This window comes from Pleurodeles waltl, chromosome 1_1 (assembly GCF_031143425.1).
Source record: "Pleurodeles waltl isolate 20211129_DDA chromosome 1_1, aPleWal1.hap1.20221129, whole genome shotgun sequence".
NCBI classification, from domain to species: Eukaryota; Metazoa; Chordata; class Amphibia; order Caudata; family Salamandridae; genus Pleurodeles; species Pleurodeles waltl.
The window spans coordinates 868,972,990-868,993,424 of NC_090436.1; the positions used below are offsets into that span (position 1 = coordinate 868,972,990).

Consider the following 20,435-nt stretch of genomic DNA (forward strand, 5'->3'; position numbering starts at 1 on the left):
AATAGTTTGTGACCATGCATTCACAAAGAGCAGGGATCCCATGATGAGCCATTCACTTTACAAAATTGTGTGGCTATAAAGTGACACAGATGGTAACTGCACTAGCTCAGTACCAGCAATAGCGTCCAAGCCAAAAATGTTGTTGGGCCCTGCTACTCAATGATAGGATTTCAACGCCTACTCCGAAAAGCCACGAAATGAACCTTTTTTGTGCTACTGCAATCTGGTAACATCCTGGCAGAATTGGGTTTGGTCATGTGATAGATTTTCTGTCCAGATGTAAACACACAGAAACAATAAACTTAGGGCCAGATGTGTCTTTTTTTGTGTTGCATTTGCTTCATTTGTTTACGCTACAGCTATGGAAATTAGCAAAATAAATTTGATTGTAGCAAGTGTGCTATACTTTTACATCCAGAAATAATGCAAATGCAGCACAAACAAAGTAGAAATATCGGCGTAGGATATTAGCAGAGGTTAGGAAGAGCTTTGTATGTATGGCCATGAATACTGTTCAGACATGGTTTAAAAAAACTGGGGACTACATTGGTTCCTTGCACTAGCATGTGAAATACATCCCATTCCTGGTACACTCACAGGCCCTGATTCATAATTTTGTCTGTGCCGCATTACCATCATCTATTGACACCAAAGAGGCACTAATTTACAAGATAAATTTGTCTTTTGTAAGTTTGTGCAGCTTTTGCGTCAACAAATGACGGTAATGTGTTGCAAAATTTGTATAAATCAGGGCCACAGTTTATTCAACTTGCCTTCCACATGTCCACAAACATTGCATGCAGCATGTCACAAAATCAGAGTATTGTACTGTACACAGTCAAATTTGTACTCACCAACAGGGCCACCAATCACCACACCCCTGTAGTCCAGCAGGCCCTGCTCTCGGGCCACAAGGTCAGCACAATGATGTTTCAACTGGTGGTCATTGCACTGGCTGTTGAATATTCTTCTTTGGTGGAACAGCACCTTTGCCCACCTGAGCCTCCTTGCCTCCGTGTGATAACCCTGTATTACCTGGCCCCCAGCCTCCAACATCAGGGGGAGGAAGTGGCACACGAGCCACACAAATGTCCCTAGCTCCTCCTCACCCATTCGCCCCAGACATGGCCTTCCCAACATATCAACCAAAATAGGAGAGAAAAGGGTAAAGAGGGAAAAACAGGGAAAGGAGCTATGTAAAGTAAACTTAACTAACCCACAGACAGCCCAACAATACCCCAGCTAACAATACCCACAAACACAATCCCAACAGTACAAAGACAAATCTAATCACAATAAATGCCAAAACAAACACTTACACAGATTACCACGAACACTTATAAAACACCAAAATACAATAGCAATAGCACACAGGAGACAAATTCACAATAATCAAAGACTGTAAAGTGAAAGTGAAAGTACACCCACTGTACCATTTCTGTAAATGGGATATCCTATTACATCACTTCCTGTCTCAATTGTGGGCTGTTTTATTTTGTATTGCGTGTAATTTTATAATGCTTACGGGGTTTGCGTCAATATTTTTTGATGCATATGCATGAAAATTCCCCTGCATTCACAGATCAATACATTTTAAGTGGATAATCAATTTCCTGGGGTGCGGTGTTGGAATTAACGCTAGGACCAATTGATGTATAATGTGTGTGGGTGTAATTTTTTCACGCATATGCATTATATTTTGACGCATATGTGTCTTTTTTTACAAGTTTGCATCAAACAATCTATCTTAAACTGTGTTTGTGTGATTTTTCTACTTTTTACATGCATGCAGGTAGGATGGTATGACCTGCAGTGTGTGTTCTAGTGTTCGGGCACATGTGGCAGACCATATTACTGTGGCCCATAATACTCATGTTGTTGTGCAGGATTAGCTCTCTTAACTGACGCAACAGCAACACAAATTTTGGAAATAAAATTGGTATTTTTCTAGTTTGAGCAAGTGCTGCATCAATAGAGGACAGCACGGCTACGCAACTAAACAAATAGACTCATGGCCTGTGTGTTTATGTCTGTGAATTGGCTGTTCAAAGTATTGTTGAGCCTCCGTGGGAACGTCACAAGAAATGTTGGCGTAGTGTGCATGTATGAATGTGTTATAAATGTGTATAACCATTAGATGCCATTCATTGAGGTGCATCAGTCATGATATATGTTTGTTATATCTGTTGCATCTTATGCTGTGTGTACTTCCTTGACTTTGGGGACAAAACATTTCCCATGACGAACTATACACAGGATAGATAGAGAACGGTTGATAATGGCTATGTCAGATATGTTACCCCTCACATGTAATGAAATGTTGGATACCACTTCATGGTCACTTGTGTGTATATTACCCATGAGTCCATCATTTGAACATGCTAGGTAGGTAAAGTGTTTGTGACACAGGGTCTCAAATCCAATCCTAAAATTGTTATGTACATCACAGTTTGAGTCATGTAAATGACCTATATTTCTCCTGTGGCTGTGGAGGACCAGCAGACCATGCTGCATTTGTTCACATATTTCCAGTGGTTCATTGCACAAAGGTGTCCAGTTCTAGTGTGTGGCCATGTGTACCCTGTATCAGTATTGGCATCCATGTTGTCACAGTTACGTGCAGGTCTAGTAACAAGTCTGTGGAGCCAACCCTTGAATTGACAGAAAATCCTTCAAAGCAGAATTGACCAAAAGCCAAAGATCAACTAACGACACCCATGGGGATAGTCCAGCTATGGCTCTGAAGAACTTTTATAAGGCTGATGACAGAGCAAACTTGGTGTGCTCTAATACGTTATGGATCAGTAATAGGAAACAGGCAAGTTTCATCACAACATTTGTACACAGGGTGGGCTCTAAAATTCCCACTGCAACAGGGAACATCAGTGCCTCTGTGCTGATTAATCTCACGGGTAGTCACCACGCAAGCCCCATCAGAAGTTGGTGGCAGAAGTAAATCTGTGTTTGGACCGTCAGGGCACAAGCATGTTTTGTCCGTACATACACATTAGCAACCCTTGTTTGTTGTGCTGTAGGCACCGTACCAAATCCGTGCATACAGCCATGGCACTCTTTCACAGCTTGGCAATAATTAATACATGCAAAACCAGGCAAAGGATGGGGGCTGGATTAGGCCATTTGAATACATGTCCCAGAACAGAATACAATAAGTAAACTAATTGAACTATACTGTACATTTGAGGATTCATCGTCGACCTACCAGACAATACCCCAGGAGAAAACAGAGGGCCTGGAAAGCAAATATGAGACAAATGTAGCCACAGGGAACCTCTATGGTTAACGCAAAGACTGGAGGCAGTCTGGCTAACAGGATGCAGGCTCTGTCAGGAACAAACATGAACAAGGCAAATACACAGTCAGCAGACTCTGATTGGGACAAGCAGGAACAACACTCTGGGAACAAAAAAACTGTTTCTGCTGTGGTCTGCACTGTTACACAATCCACCAAGGGCTCTGGTACACAAGTTATTTGTACGCCAATGCACAACAAGGCAATTCAGAAAATGGCAGCTTCTAAGCAGTTCCAGGCAGCAGCAAGGGCAGGGCAGGTTCAAATGGCTGGTCTGCATAAAAGTGCTCACAGGTGTGTGCAGCTTCAGTCTCTCACAAGTCCCGGAGTTGTGAATCAAGTTCAAAGGGCCAACTGGACCTTTCACATGGGAAGCAATGGACAGGTGATTACAGGTCCTACAGACTACCAGGCAGTGCATTATCGGACATGAAGTCCATGCAGACTGATGAACTATGACTATGGCATGCCATATAGAAGAGGGAAGCACACAGGAGTCAGAATGGGAGTCTGGTTGTGTGTAGATGAAGATTCTCAGGGTACAGATAGTCAATTTACAGCGCCCACTAGCGAAGGGTGGGGAGAGACTTAAAACATGGCAGTGGCAGGACTTATTACCTGGGATGGATTGTGGAGGGCATGTCTTGTGAGCAATGCTTGTCATACCTGGGGCACTGGTGCTATCCATTTTCAGGTTTGATGCACTTCTTGTCACGCATGCTCCTTGCAGAGATAACGGATGTCACACTTACTGCTGTCAAGGGTCTGGTCATACATTCTTGTTACCAATGCAATTGCACATCCAAAGCCTCATGTATGGAGCACTATTTTACCTTATGATTGATGGTGTCTTAGTTGTGTGTCATATGCTGCAATGGACTATGTTGGCAACATGGATGTGTCTCATAGCTGTGGTCCTCTGATATTGCCCTTCAAATGTGAAATAGACAGGATATATGTCATTAACACTGTGTGTGATGTTTGCTGTACATTCGTAACCATCAAATGTGATGTGGCTTTTTCAGTATGCAAATTTGTATTTCTGCAATGCTCCATGAGGCTAAACTCTGATTATGATTCCTAGGGATCATGTGATGCATAATTAATTACCCAGAGCATGATTGAGTGATGAAGTGAGGTGTTTAATTACATATGATAACAGAGTGGTGATGGTGACTATAGTTAGAAGAGGTTTTGTACGATGTGTTGTCTCCGACGCAATCCTGCAGCTGTGTTTGGATGTTCCCCCTTATATTCACGGACAGCATCCTCTTCTTAAGGCATTTGTTGGTTCATATAGGGGAATGTTCCTCCTCACACAAATGTTGTGCAGGATGGCACAGGTCGAAATTATCTTGCAGACCATTTCAGAGGAATATAGGAGGTTACCTCCGGTGATGTCCAGGCACCTGAATCTGGACTTCAGGATGCCAAAAGTCCACTCAACTATGGTGCGTGTCCTATGGTGTGCCTCATTATAGGCAAGCTCTGCTGCTGTGCTTGGGTTGGCAATTGGGGTCATGATCCATAGCTGGATCCCGTAACCCGGATCAGCTTAAAGAGAAAATGGTGGTAAGTATTTTGTTGTTGGTTGCACCGTGATTGTCACTTTGCATGGCAGTTACTATCTTGTGTCGTCTGTGACTCATCTGTGTTTGTGGTCTTGTGTGGGATCCTAGGCTTCTGTGATGTTCTTTCTGCATTGGGTTGTTTAACTATCAAAACAGGTGTTTGGCTGGTTGACATGATATCAGTGATATATTTAGAAACTTGCTGTTCAGTGTGTATCTCCCATACGTTATGTAATGTGAAATAAGTGTTCGTGTGCCTTCACTGGAGGTGACATGATACTTACACACACACAATCGATTCCACTGTGGTGGTAACATGGTTCCACTATATGGCCTGAACATCCCATCCAATTTGACATATGTAATTGCAGGTGAAATGCAACAGCGAGGCCCTTTGATTTGGCTAGGTGACAATGCACAACACATCTCCATCAGTTGGCAGTACTGAAGTGTTCACAATTGACAATGCGCAATTATCCCATGTGTGACAAGTTCTATGCAAGACTATTTTTGTGCCCTCACCGAGTTGGCTCATGTGCAAACGTGTACCTACACCACTGAAGTTGCTCCAGGTAAGCTGGAACACTTGGTTGTGGGGGTGAAGTTTTTAGTGTAGGAAGGTCCATCTGCCTGTACATCTGTTATGTATATGGGGAATTGTCTCAATCCATATGTGTAGCAGTGTGCACTTTGCATTAGTGTCATATTCACATGTTTTCATAGCACAGTCCACTTCCTTATTGCTAGCTGGCAATGTCACCCCAGGAGTGATACAAGATGTTGGTACTGCCTCAATAATTCAATGTCACCTTCATTAGAGTCAGCGTCATCATGCTATGTGTTTCATGGTGTTTGACCTGCTGCAACTCACATTACACACCCCTTACACAGGACGTATTGCTTTAGAAGGGTGTGGGATTGAGTGTTATTGATGTGATTTAGAAAGGTTCATCTTCCAAGCTGTACTGCCAGTTAAGGCCATGTCATTGTCACTCTGTGGTTTTTATATAGGTTCCGTGTGGCTCTGTAGTGGCAAACCCTTGTTATTTGCATCTGTCATTTGTCCATAGGTGTGTATCCCATTGGGTTAGGATATCAAACATGACTACCAGTGTCACACCTCAGTGTCTTCCTGGCCACGTGTCAATGTAGTGGTGTATGTGTTGGGTGTTCTACAGGGTTTCTGTGCTGTGTGTAAATTACTAGGTTTCTGTACTTACCAACAAGTAGGCCATTGCCATATCGTCCATCCTGGAAGTGCCAAATTGATGGTGCTGTGGTGGGAGATGAATGAATCATGTACACTCCCAGGATACTTTGCCATGATGTTGGTGAACAATCCACGGTGATCCACAATGGCCTGCACATTGATGGAGTGTGTGTGCTTCCTGTTGCGGTATAGGTGCTCAGTGGCAGCAGGTGGCACAATCTGGACATGTGTGCAGTCAATGGCACCAAGCACGTGCGGAAGCCAGGAATTTGATAAAAACCCCTGTTTTGTCTCCTGCTGCTTCTGCTGTGTGTTAGGAAAGCTGATGTGGTGGGGTGTGAGGGAGATAATGGCATCAAGTACCTTGGGAAGGAAGGCAGAGAATGAGGGCTGTGAGATCCTGGCAACCAGGGCACCTGTGGTTTGAAAAACATGTGCAGGACAGCTAGCAGCTTGGTCTCCAGTGAAATGATGTGGGGTGTCGTGCCAACTGTGGCTCAATGTGGTGCAGCACCTGCTGTATGGCTTGCCAGTTTAGTCTGTACCTGAAGAGTTGTCCTGGACCGGAATATCCTCTCCTGCCTTCTGCGTTGCCCTTGGGGTACATGTTGGTGTGTTGTTAGGTGCTGCTGTTGCTCCTGTGCTCTGCGTCTTCGTGCATGCTGCATGAGTATCACCTCCATGTCTTCCTTTTTGAGCAATGATGTTGCTTGTGTGAGTTTTCCCTAAGTAGTGGTGTGTTTGCCCCATTTTATCGCCTGCCCTGACCCAGGCGTTAAAATTTGGCACAAATCACGATTTGCGCCATTTTCTGGCTTCGCCTACCAGACGTGCGCCATTTTTCCACGGTTAGATAAATATAGCGCACGGGTGTTTAAGTCATTTTTGGGACGGGAACGCCTACCTTGCATCTCATTGACGCAAGGCGGTTTCACGCATCCAGAAAATGGTTTACACTAGGATATTTTGACGTTAGACGGGTATTGTATAAATATGGTGTTAAATTCGCGACGGAGTAGCGTGAGAAAAAATGACACTAATCCGGCGAAAAGGGAGTATAAATATGGGCCCAAGTCTTTTCAGATGGGGTTGTAGCTCCACTGCACTCTTAGGAGTTAAACTATGGAACGACTTGCCATTGACTCTGTTTGACTGTGTATCAGCCCCTCTTTTTAAACATCGTAAAACTTGGCTTTTCTGGAAGGCTTTCACTAGATTCTTTGTTCTTTGGGCTGTTGTTTCTTATTTTGGTCCTGGCTAGGATGGTTAGAATCGTACAATGGCACCAAGAAGCTTTTTTGAGCATGTTTGCTCTTTATAAATCATATTTTCATTTAATTTAACCCGGGCATACCCAATTGATCAAACACACCCTTGCTTCCTCTGAGTGGAAATGACACTTGTGATTCATCAGCTGACGTCTGCTGAGGTCACCTACTCAGGCATTCAGAGACCGTGCCACATGGTTAGCTATCAGAAAGATGTTCTGTTGGTACAGTCACTTTCACAAGCGAAGGGCCTCCTAGTACTGAACCCAGCATCCCACGTCATCCTGTTTGTTTCAGTAATACACAGCAATTATGTTGTCTGTGAAGACCTGCATCCGCCTCCCCTTGATAGATGGCGAGAAGACTTTCCGGGCCAGACAGATCACCACAATTCCAAAAAGTTGATGTTTGAAATGGCTCTCTACTCAAGACTAGAGGTCTCTAATCTCCTTCTCCTCCAGATGACTAGCCCCACCAAAGTCTGTCACAATGTGAAGTCTGGTTTGGAAAGGGAGGGTAAATTGCTACAGGTCAGTTTGGCACTGGCCAGCCACCACAGAAGAGCTTACGTTGTCTCCTGTGGAATCTGGATGGAGTCTGAATGGTAGCCTGGATGCGGGGCCCACTTCAACCTGAGGTTTCAATGTAGGGCTTGCGTATGCTATCCGGTGTTCAGGATGAAGAGGATGCATGATGCCAGGATTCAAAGAACCCTAAGAGCGGTCCTCACGAGACCAAGGATTGAGCCAGATTAATTGGGATCATAACGTAAATACCCAGACTAGCTGCAGAGGTGGAAAGGGTTTGAATGCCACTATGTCCAGAACAGCCCCAGTGAAAGAAATACTTTGCATGGGTCACAGGTGGAACTTCCGCTTGTTCACGGAGAACACCAAAATGTCAGAGCTTCAGCGGTCATCCTGAGGTGCTCTACAACTGACTGCAATGAGCCAGTCAATGAGGTATAGAAGCACATCTATTATAGACCTCTGAAGGTAGCAGTGACCACTGCCATCACTTCTGTGAACTGCTTGACAGGCTGAGGTAAGGCAGAAGAGGAGCAGGGTGAATCCGAACCAACTGTGAGCCACAGATACACCCATGAGACTGCAGGACAGGTATATGAAAATACGTATCCAGCAAGGCTAGCAACACCATCTAGTTTATTCAGTCCAGAGCAGAAAAGTCTGACACAGTAAAAATCTTGAATTTGTCTTTCAGTAAAAAGGCATTCACTGGAAGTATGTCTAGGATACATTTAAGGCTCCATCATTGTTCGGTGCAAGGGACTAGTTGAAATAGCACCTCTCTCTCAAGCCAGCATATGCTCAACGGCACCCTTGGCAAGCAGGAGGTCTACTTTTTGCAGGAAGACTGGATAATGATCCTCTGATAATTGCCCTGATGTGGTAAGACACAGCGTAGAGGAAATGCAAGGGAGAGCATAGTTCTTCTGAATGATTTGTTGGAGCCATCTATCTGATATAATGGTTCTCCTATGGAGAAAGAAAGCTATATCCTGCTGAGCTTTGACCTGTGAGGGCATGTTAAAATGGCTTTGTAGCTGCATAATGAGGAAAAAGAGGTAAAGGAAAGTTGTCCCTGCTAGCGGAAATTACCTTGGCCTCCGCCTGGAACTCTGACACAAGAGGACAGTGCCTGTTGCCGGTGCACACAGGTTGGCATGGTTGGTAATCTAACCCCTGAAGTAACCTCTAAACTTTCTGTATTGTTGGTGAAACTGCTTTGTGTTACAACTCAATTGTCCTTAGCTAGTTAGATCACTGAATCAGCCTTCACCCCCAAACAATTTAGAGCCATCAAGGGGCATGTACATAAAGGATGCCAGGACATCCCTCAAAATCCGGCTGATTACTTTCAGGCATGCTTTCTAAGCATTGCATTGGTGCCAACAGCTCTGTCTACACAATTTGTGGTGTTCAAACCAGCACAAATGTTGTTCTTCACAACATTCTGTCTGCGAGAAGATGAGTTCTGCCCATCTAATCGACCTGGATGTTTTGCTTGTTGATGATGTGGTTTTCAACCTTTTACAGTTTACTGTAATTTACCCACAGTAAATGCGTGGTAAATGGACTGCAAGTGTTTACCGCCAGTGTCTGCCTTTTAAGATAAGGCCGCTGAGACACAAGGATAAAGGACACTTGGCTGGTTACACATGCACACATGTGCATGGGAGGCTCCTGTTGTGCGCAGCCCAGTAACTGTGCATAAGCAGCCGGGCACAGAGGGGACTCTGCAGAATTGGATATTGACCTAGGGTAGGCCTCATAATGTTAGAGTACACTCATAGGGAAAGACAGTGTGGCTTATTGTCTTGTGTGCAGTGACACTTATTATACACCTGTTGGAAGGGCAGCTTCACTTTGACCTACAGAGACCAGTGACATATCAAAATGGGGTGTAACCTGTGTGAGAAAATAAATTATGCAAGTTCCAAAAACATATCTCTGCAGCCCTGGTCATCCAGGATTATCATATTTCTCTGGTGCAGCTCAGGACCAGACCCCAGGCTTTTTTAATAACATTTCCCTCTAGCGCCAAGAACAACGGCCTCCACAAACAAAGGGAGCAATTAACAGTACTTCACTCAGCTTCTGAGGAGGAAAGAGGTGGGCGGAATGCCCTCCGTCATTCAATCAGCTATCACACTGTACCAGGAATGGACCTACTCAAGCCCACTTAACAAAAGGAGGGAGCCCAGACCTCTGGAGCCAACACAGGACGGGGCTCCCTTTGAAGATTTAGTGGGTAAGGCCCTGGCAGTGGTGTCAGCGAAGGGGAGAACTGAGGCCTCCATAGTAGATGTGACTAGTGTCTCCTGGGTGATGCCATTTCGATGTCCCAGCAGGCTGTGCAGAAACGTTGAGTCAGGGGCGGAGAGGTGATAGGATAGGATAGGTTAAGTTAGTTCAGGGGTGCCTCACTTCTGGAAAATTCCACCCCTCTTAAAAGGCCTTGTGTGCAAGGGGGAGAGCTCTCTATAGGTTGTGATCTTTCTGCTGGACATTGGCACTGGAGGCAGTAGCCATGGACAATTGGAAGGAAGAACCCCCTGATGCTATCTGCATTAAGGACCCTAACTTCAGTTGACCCCAGGACCAGTTGGGCTCTCCTCAGGACCAAGGAAGCTGTTCCCCTTACTCCTCCTGAGAATTAACTGTGAGAAAGACTGGACTTCTGTGGCATGGAGGATAAAGGGCTAGAGAAAACCAAGGACAAAGGATGGTGCGGGGAGCCAGTGGAACCAGGTCATTCTGAAGTGTATCGCCTTAGAGGGATTTGACCTTTGGCTGGGCAGCTTGTGGTGGGCTACCTCAGCTGCCCCATCTTGTCATGTACTTGGGGGTGCCCAAGTGGAGCAGGGCACCCCCAGGAAAAAAACAGAAAATTCAGGCCATGTGGTGCAAGGCTACACAGCTTCAAGAAAGGCAGCAGCTCTCCCCTGCTCAGCGGGAGAGCTGCTAATGAAATATGCACACTCCCGGAAGAGCACCCCATAATGCCCTGCGGAACTGTACACTTTGGCACATTTCTTTTCCCCTTTGTGGTGGCCCCAGGAGGTGGGGCCACCACGACATAAAAAGGATGCAGGGAAGCTGTAGAAGCACAGCAACTTACCCCCAGGAGGCCCAAAGACATGTTCTACAAGTATGGACCCTAAGATGGAAGGGTCACAGAAAGGATGACTCCTCCAGGCTTTACCAACTTTTTTAAGCACTCCCCAGGCTGGAGCGTGTGCTGTATGACTGGGAGTGCAACACCCTCTAGGGGCTAAGTTCATGGTCACAGTTATTGTGGCTGAAAGGCGTCTAAAGGAAAGTATGTGTTGTACCACACCCTCTAGTGGTGAAATTTATGGTTGCATGCTTTGTAACCATAAATGTTAAGCATGTTAGGGGCTTAGATAATTACATTTTAATGAATTTTTCCATAAGCCTTATATATATTTTTAAATTACTTCGTAGCATTGAGTAATGTGTGTGTAATAAATGTACTTTTCCTTTTTCCAAAGAAAAGGCATAGAAGGGATAATTATTTATTGAGTGTTATTACTGTGTGCCAGCGAAAGGAGATTACTATCCCACACCATCTCTCTTGAGTAGGCCTTGGACTGCTCTGCCCTGCTACCCTTAGGAAGTCAAGTGCTACAAAGGGGGGTGTTTGATTCCAGGGGAGGGCAAATGTGGAAAAATGATTTGTTCAGGCCACACAACTAATGGCCTGTTTCCTTACACTGTCCATCATGTATCTTTTGAGCTAAGATGTCCTGAACAATTCTGGGACAGCAGCAAGGTTTTCCTGCCATGTCCTAAAAAGAATGGCTGTACCTGCCCAGACGACATGCCAAGGATGGCCTAAGTAGCCATAACGGTGCCTGTAAGAGCCGTGTTGAACTGCAATAATGTCTTAAAAGAAGATGGCCCTGGTTTGAGGATTTCAATAAACAAGTTTGCCTTGGTTTCAAAAGTAGGCATCTGTAAGTCAAGCACTTCTGCTGCCCTTCTTACAACTACTGCAAAGGAGGCATTTCCTTCTGTTTGTGATCCATGTGGCTAATCCAACTCAGTGCCTTTTGGTGAATCTAGCCCACTGACATTTTCTAAGTCCAGGTATAGCCCATCATTAGTATAGTGAGTGGGTACAGGTTGTCCACCTCCTCATCATCATCATCATCATTTGTGCATGGGGACCATTTTACATACCCTGAACCTCGTCAGAGTTTTGTGTGATTAAAAAATAGAGTACAATCATTTGGGATATGACGCTATCTGGCAGCTAAGGTAAATAAAAAAAATGCCTTTACATGTATCATGTATGCATGTTTGCAGGTGAGAGTGTGTATATGTGAAAAAGAGTGTGTTTATATGTGTAAGTGTGTGTGAGTGAAAGTAAAGTTCAAATGGTGTGGCGTGTCATGTCACTTCTGCTACACCTGGCATTTTGGTGAATTGAAGCCTATGACCAGATAGAAATCAGAAGATACTTGTGTGTTATGACCCTTTGAATGATGCCTTCACACAGGATGTTATTCAAATTCTGCTTGGCCTCCTTGCGCAACTTTGGCTTCCTGGATGATTTTGAGCAGGAACATGAGTTTCCCTGGAACCGACTCCTTTAACGGGATAGTGCACAACCTGTGTTTTGGAATGGATCTATTTTTCAACCATGACCTCTTCTTGCGTGTGGTGAAGTGGAGTTTCACCTCGCATTCTCTAATCGCCATCAGGTGCATGCAGGTGAACTTATCACATGACTCTGAGCCGTGACTGGTAACATTAGCACCAAAAGGCACACGTTGTTCGGGTTCACGACTGGCATCATCTTCCTTCAGTAGGAACATCTCTCCTGGCACGTTGTCTCCAGATCTTCGTGAAAACAGTAAATGATGGTGGAGTTTATATGATGTTCTGCTCTGTCATTTCCAGGTGGTGCGGAGTAATTGGAGAGCCACATAGCAGCGCGCAGGAGCATTGCTGGGGAAAGTTCTCCAGGTTGACACCTTGGAATATACTTAAGGTGAGAAATCTGTGATTAGAAATATCCATCAGAGACTCGTATTTCTGGCATTCAGCAAGGAATTTCTCCATCGTCCACAGCCAATAAATAAATTTTGAGGGGAGATTTAAAAACATCACAATCCTGATCCAGTCTAAGCAGCTGCACCACCAAACACCAGTAGCAAGTGGTTCTACGTATATATTAAACAAAGGACCAGATTTACAGAACGTTATGCAGTGTTGTGTTGGCTTTACATTAATAGTGGTGTATATACAAAGAGTCGCATATCAATGATTGTTTTGCATAACACTAAGCATGGCTCCAAGGAACAGAGGCAAGAGAGTGTATGTAGCATGAGATATGTAATTGAGGGAAACTTTGTACGCAAGGAACCCCACCATGGGGAATCGAATAAGGAGTAATTTTACAGAAATTACACGAGAAGCACATTAAAATCATGTGATTTTCTTTACTCATTTTTGTCCATGCTTACATATGGCACTAGGATTTCACACAAAAACTTTAGTAGAGCTGGCTTTGTTCTGAATTGTAGGGTTGTTTGAGCCTTTCTTGCTGCTATGTATACATGAACAAGGGTTTGGCTGTGCAGGAGCTGAACCCCGATAATTTTCAGAAACCCCAATATCCTGTGCATTCCAAAATGTATCTTAAACAGTTATGCTCCAGGATCATTTGCTTATCTGGTGGCAAGAGACTACCATCCCCATCAATAACTTGATCATTTAGCAGAGTGGAACTCAAATAGAAACTGGAACAACCCAATAACTGAGATAAATTAAAATTATATTTAATGATTTTAATGCAGAAATGCAATGATACAAAAGAAAATGCATAAATTGCCATAAAGGCGCAAATACAGAATACACAAGTCATTTAGGAATTCCTAATTAAACAATTAAATGTCTGCAGATTCCATGAGTCAAACTCCTTAAAAGTACTGAGAGCACCCTAAGTGAGGAAAATTAAGTCTCAAAATAAGGGAGAAAATCAGAAGTCACCCTAAATCCCACAAATCCAGGTGTTTTGTACATAATTTATAAATAACAATTAGCAAAACCTTCAAATTCAGCATGGTATGATCATGGCTAGATAGCACAAGAAAACCAACAACTTGGTATTAATTAAATCATCGTAACACTAACCCACTTCTTAAAGCAAGAGACATTTTCAGCTTGCTTCTTCAGTAACTGCACTCATGTACAACATAATATGAAAGATTTCTCAAACAACAGCTGGTAGAATTATGTTTTTCTGCACCCCTGTATCGGAACTTGCAGCGGAAATCCTTCAAACTGATACAGTAGGCACACAATAGAAAGTTGAATTCATAGTGCATGCTTTCTAATACATCTGTCCTTATGCATCATAGCACTCTTTGCTCTACAGAAATTGTGGGGAGAGAAGACTCACAGCAGGCCATTGACTGGGAGGGAGAATGAGTAGGAGCAAGATGAACAGAACACCAGAAACTGCATTTATTTTAAATAAAACAATATCCCATGTGAAAATATGGCATAACTACACTACATTATTCAGTTAAGTCCAACATAAATTGTTTATCGGTTACAACCATATATATTATTAATATCGCTAATTCGCACAAATAATTTTTTATCCTAAATTGCTCATTTAAAAAAAAAATATACAGTTGTATGAAATGTAATGCCATTTTGCAGTGGACTAGCATAAAAACTTTGGTACCCCGAAATTCTAGCAAAAAGAAATTGTTTGACACTGCTGTTTCCACCACCTTGCTGTACATAGTTCCAGGCCAAAAGAACAGTAACTGTAGGACATGGTAGTTGACCAAGGTGAACCCTTTAGGACCTCCCTAGCATGTAATGGGTAAATGTCTACAAATGAAAGAGGGCAAGGGAGAAGATATGAGCATGTTGATTCAAGAAATAATGTTATGGTATGCTAATGTGATGTAAAACGAGCAACACTCATTCCTGCAAGTATATCCTTGCACAGTCAAAAGAGGTTAGAGTAATGTATAGCAGGAAAAATCAGCTGAGGGAGACCCAAGGATCGTAAACAGACAACCATCATTTAATCCTTGAAAGCCTGGGTCTAAAAAGCTTTTTAAATTGCAATAGTGTCTCAGTAAGCCGCAGATTCAGAGGAAGAGCATTTCAGTGGATGGCAGCCAGATGCATAAACAAGTGGCTGCCCATTCTAGCCCAATAAATCCGTCTTGTAAGAATAGTTTCTAACTTGGCTGATCTAAGAAGCCTCGACGGTTTGTAAAAGTAAACTCTGCTGTGCACATAATATGGGCCTGCAGCATGGAGGGCTTGATCTATGTGACAAATCAGTCTAAAAAAATGGCTTGCTTCCAAAATGGCAGCTAGTGCAGACACTTTAAGGTTGGGGATGAAGGTGATCTGCTAGGTAGGTGTTAGACCTGACAGCCTTAGGGTGGTCATCTCCCAACTTTTTGCCTGCCTCCCTCTATTTTTCTGACACGGTTTTTGCTGGTTTTAGGACTCTGCACACGTTACCACCATTGTCCAGTGCTAAAGTGCATATGCTCTCTCCCCTAAACATGGTAACATTGGTTCCTACCCAATTGGCAGATTTAATTTACCCGTAAGTCCCTAGTAAAGTGCACTACATGTGCCCAGGGCCTGTAAACTAAATGCTGCTTGTGGGCCCGCAGCACTGATTGTACCACCCACATATGTAGCCCTTTAAACATCTCAGGCCTGCCACTGCAAGGCCTGTGTGAGCAGTCTCACTGCCACTTTGAGTTGGCATTTAAAACTACTTGCCAAGCCTTAAGCTCCCCTCTTTCTACATACAAGTCACTCCTAAGGTAAACCCTAGGTAGCCCATATGGCAGGGTGCTCTGTAGGTAAAAGGCAGTACAAGTACTTATGTGTTTTACATGTTCTGGTAGGGGAAATCTCATAAATTTGTTCTCCACAGTGAGGCTTGCTCCTCTTATAGACTAGCATTAGAACTGCCCTCATATACCTTGCACTGGTAGATTCTGATTGGGAAGAAGTGGCCCTGTCATTTTTAGTCTTGCCAGAATGGTAGTAGAAAATCCTGCTTACTGGTGAAGTTGGATTTAATATTACTATTTTAGAAATGACACTTTTAAAAAGTGGGCATTTCTCTGCAATTACTGCCATCCGTGCCTTACAGCCTGTCTCCAATCCACATCTGGTTTGTGCTGGTTGACAGCTCTCCTTGTGAATTCCACCCAGACAACCATAAACACAGATCACTCACATCTGCATTCATCTGCATACTGAATGGGTGGAGGGGCTCTCTCATACATATCAAAGGCCACTGGCCTGCCCTCACACAAAGGACTGATAACCCCTTACAGGGATACCGACAAACAGGACTGGGCTGAAAGGGGAACTTGTGCACTTCAAAACCACTCTTTGAAGTTTCTCCCCACTTTAAAGGCATTTTTGGGTATATAAACTGGGTCTCTTACCCCACCAAATCAGATACTTCTGGATCTACACCTGCACTCTGTCAGAGGAACTGCCTGGCTGCCCAAAGAACTCATCTGGACTGCTTTGCTGAGGACTCTGACTTTGCTGGAAGGACAATGCCTTCCCCAAAAGTGCTCTTCAAGGGCTTGGATTGAGCTTGCGCCTCCTGTTTTGAAGTGTTCGGGAAAGCAAAGACTTCATCTACTGGCTTTTAGCTACTTTTCCAGCTTCAGCGATGCCGGGAACTACTTCAGCAATGCCAGCACCGACTGCACAGCTTGCTCCCGCTCAATGGACATCGCTGCATGCGGCGAACTTTGCTGCCATACCGGTGACATCATGCAGGGTCATCGCAACACTACAAAATCAACACATCATGTCTTGACTGACTGGATCCATCGCCCCTGACTGGTCACAAGGAACCAACGCATCACCACCGATGCCTCACCAGCTCTCTCTGCAACCGGACGGAACCAATGGCTCGCCTCCACTTGCCTCGCAGTGCGGAACCAACGACTCATCTCCCCGGACGCCGCAAGGCTCTGACACAGCACCAGCCCCAGCGACTCTATATCCTCCTGACTCCGTGCGACGTCTTTGTTTCTTCGGTTTCAATGGGTACTGTACCTGGGGGTCCGTGCGACTCTGTGACTGGCGCCTGTGTTGTTGGCTCAGTCATCGACGCCGTGATCGCCCCAGCAATTGTGTTTCTACGTGCTTTCGTGGGATTTAATCGCTAAAAATTCATAACTTTACTTGTGTACATTGGATTTTCATCGTTCCAATCTTATTTTATTCAGGTAAATATTATTTATTTTTCTAAACCTTTATGGTGTATTTTTTGTAGTGTTTTCACTGTGTTACTGTATGATTTATTGCACAAATACTTTACACATTGCCTTCTAAGCTAAGCCTGACAGCTCTGTGCCAAGCTACTGGAGGGTAAGCACAGGATAATTTGTGTTGTGACTTACCCTGACTAGGATTGTGGTCCCTATTTGGACAAGGGTGCATACCTCTGCCAACTAGAGACCCAATTTCCTACAGTAGGTTTTGTACCAGGTGGGCTGCTGTATTTTTAATAGTTAGCAGTTGTGAGAATATGTAACTTGCCATGTCCACATAGCGAGCCTTTCCACAGTGCACGGGACTGTCGATCGGAGCCTGGACAATGATTTTTTGACAATGAAAATCTTGTAGCTTTAACATTTTCAGCAATTGATATAACTGAGTACCATGTGTTTAGGGAACAATTTGAAGCCCTTAACTCTCACTATTTCCTCGATTGGTGCCATATATATATGAAAAAGCATGGGTCTCAAGGGCGAGCCCTCTGGGATGCTATAGATGACTGGTACAGGATTAGATTCGAATGGATGGAGCTGGATAGAATGCATTCTGCTTTGGAGGGAAAAAGAAACTCTTCGATGGATAGCACCCATGAGGAATGCTTGTATTGTTTCACCATGCACGTTCAGTCTATTTTTTGGCAAAATCCACATCTACAATATATTTGTAGATTATATTCTTGTAGTCTATGTCCTGATAAATGGCACCCTCATTGACTGCATCCTTGTGGACAACATCGCAGACAATGAAAAATGCCCGTACACCCCCCCTTGTCAAATATGCTAAAAAATGACATCTCCATTGGTAGCATCCTTTGACTACTCATCAGTAAACATGAGCCTTTTCAAAGTCCTTTACGATTCCTACAAAAATAATTCTAACTAAAGTGTGTAAGCTCAGAATTTCAAAGGGGCCTGCCCAGGTCTCTCCTGATACCTTCACATTTACAGTTTGGGGCGAGGGGGATGTGGAGGGGAACACAAAGCAAACCACAAGCTCTAAAATAATAATAGTAGTAATAATAAAAATACTACAGAATTTTGCCAACGATTTCTTGGACAGCACACCTCCCCGATGTCTTGCAGTATCCTGTTGGTACATTTATGTTTCCTTGTCCAACTGATTCAGGACAAACCAGGATGCCAGTGGCTACAAGTCAAGGGATCACGGGAGAATATTGTGCATGTCATACCACAAATGAAGCTGCCTTATGACAGCTACAACAACAGAAACATGTCACCAAAGGTTTTTTCTTCAGGAGCCCCATCCCGCTCTTCACCCGCACAGTAACAGACATTTTCATGTGCCGAAGCAGGGGATCTCTGTCAAATTTAAGGGGCTGCTGCTGTGCTAGTGGATAAGGACAACAAAACACTTATGTTCTACATCAGAGAGCATTGCAGAACAACATCTATCTTAAGAGGCTCAAATGTTGTGGATCTTGGCAGTCACATGCAATAATATCACACTGTCATAAATAAAGGTTACCTTTCTACCACCCCAGTGAATTAACTAGCAGTAGGGTCATCCAGACCTAGACTAATTTGCCACAACAGAAAGTGAAAATACAGCTTCTTCTCTAGCAGGCAGTGGCAACTAGGGTTAGCAAAGAAGTACTTAGCTATGATCTATTGTAAGATGTCTGTCAGCACTTCTCCGCTGTTTCCTCTAGTCTAAGTGATCAGCAAATACAAAAGTGAAATGCGCACTGAGCACAAAAATCATGATAGTTCCAATAAGGTTTAGGCCCTACTGGGGTAGTTATCTTGTTTTTCTCAACAATTGCCAACTGTTCTTAGAAAGCATTGGGTCACATCACCATTCAGTCACTTTTCCTTTGATAATCCAGGCTTCTGAGCACTTAGTTAGCCAATCTAGACAAACCACCTGTGTGCAGAGAGGTTCACCCAGGCTCGAGGCACATTAAAAAAAAAAACAAAGTTAAACGAAAGTATTGTGAATTTGGTGTACATAGTCAGTTATTAGTCTGCCTAGCCTCACCAGCTGATTATATGTTGAATTCAGGGCTCTCACTGAGTTCAATAAAGGTCTTTAACTTTAAATTCAATGATAACCTGCTGCCTGTGAGTAACACTGTCTCAGTGCAGGTTAAGTACATTTGAACAAAAAGCAAGTGACACTTACTTCTAGAGCCTCATGTTGCACCAAAGAGGGTACGTTCGATATTTAGCTTAAAGGGGCTTTTATGCTTGATGTTAATTGCAATTTTTGAACTCGCAATGCTACATGTAAAGAAATAAATGTCACACACTCACACGCCTAAACCATAGTAATGTCAGGCAGGAGCAATCAGAAAGCATGGCAGGTATGCATTCTGCAAATTAAAATGATCTGCCTAACAATGTGTGTTTTGGTTTGATTGAAGCTTCTCACGCGCCATCTTGGGGCTCCTTCATCACTAGCGTTACAGCACATATTAAAGGTATTTATTAAAAGACAGACCAGTAATTCTAAGGGAGCTATATATTGCTCTGCTTCATTAGATGAGCTCTTCGTTGGCAGATCTGGAGTTCCTATTACAAAAGGAAGCTCTATGGTTAGGTCGGACGTGATGGATGTAAGTGTAGGAGAGATACAAATGCTGACTGTCAGATAATCCTTCATGAGCTTCGACAATGACAAGTGACTTTTCTGTAAAATCCGAAATTCTACGCCAGGAACGGACGTTATTTGGGGGAAACTGATATGGTTATGCACAGGCGCAGGTTCTGATTGGTGGAGTTCATGGTGACAACTATGTTGCAGAGACATTGGCGGTCTTTCCATCAACCGCCAGCCTCCTGGAAAACGCGCTGGCCGTATAATGTTTTCCCCGCCAGGTTGGCAGGTGGAGACAGTGTCTCCGCCCGCCGGTCTGGCGGGGAAAACGGCCGCAACATTGAGGGTGGCTCCATGAGGAGCCGCCACCAATGTTGGTGTGAGGCGGGTGCAGCAGCACCTGTCGAGCATGTCACTGCCCGTACATCAGGCAGTGACATGCGCGATGGGGGCCTGCACGGGGGCCCCTGCACTGCCCATGCAAAGTGCAGGGGCAGTGCATGGGCCCCCGGGGCATCCCCTCCGCCAGCCTTTGAAACATTATCCGCAGGGTAGCGCAGCTACCCTGGCAGAAGGTGTTTCATCCCATCGCCAGGCTGCCTGGCGGCGGGAGCATGGCGGTGGGTGACGGCTGCCGCTGGCGGCCGTCATCCATTTCATAATGTGTCG

General features: G+C 44.2%; 1 protein-coding gene across 6 annotated transcripts in view; it reads right to left on the minus strand.

The window, feature by feature from the left end:
- The window catches only part of IDNK (IDNK gluconokinase), a 255,278-nt gene that overhangs the window by 83,883 nt on the left and 150,960 nt on the right, over positions 1–20,435 (minus strand). The window lies entirely within an intron of this gene.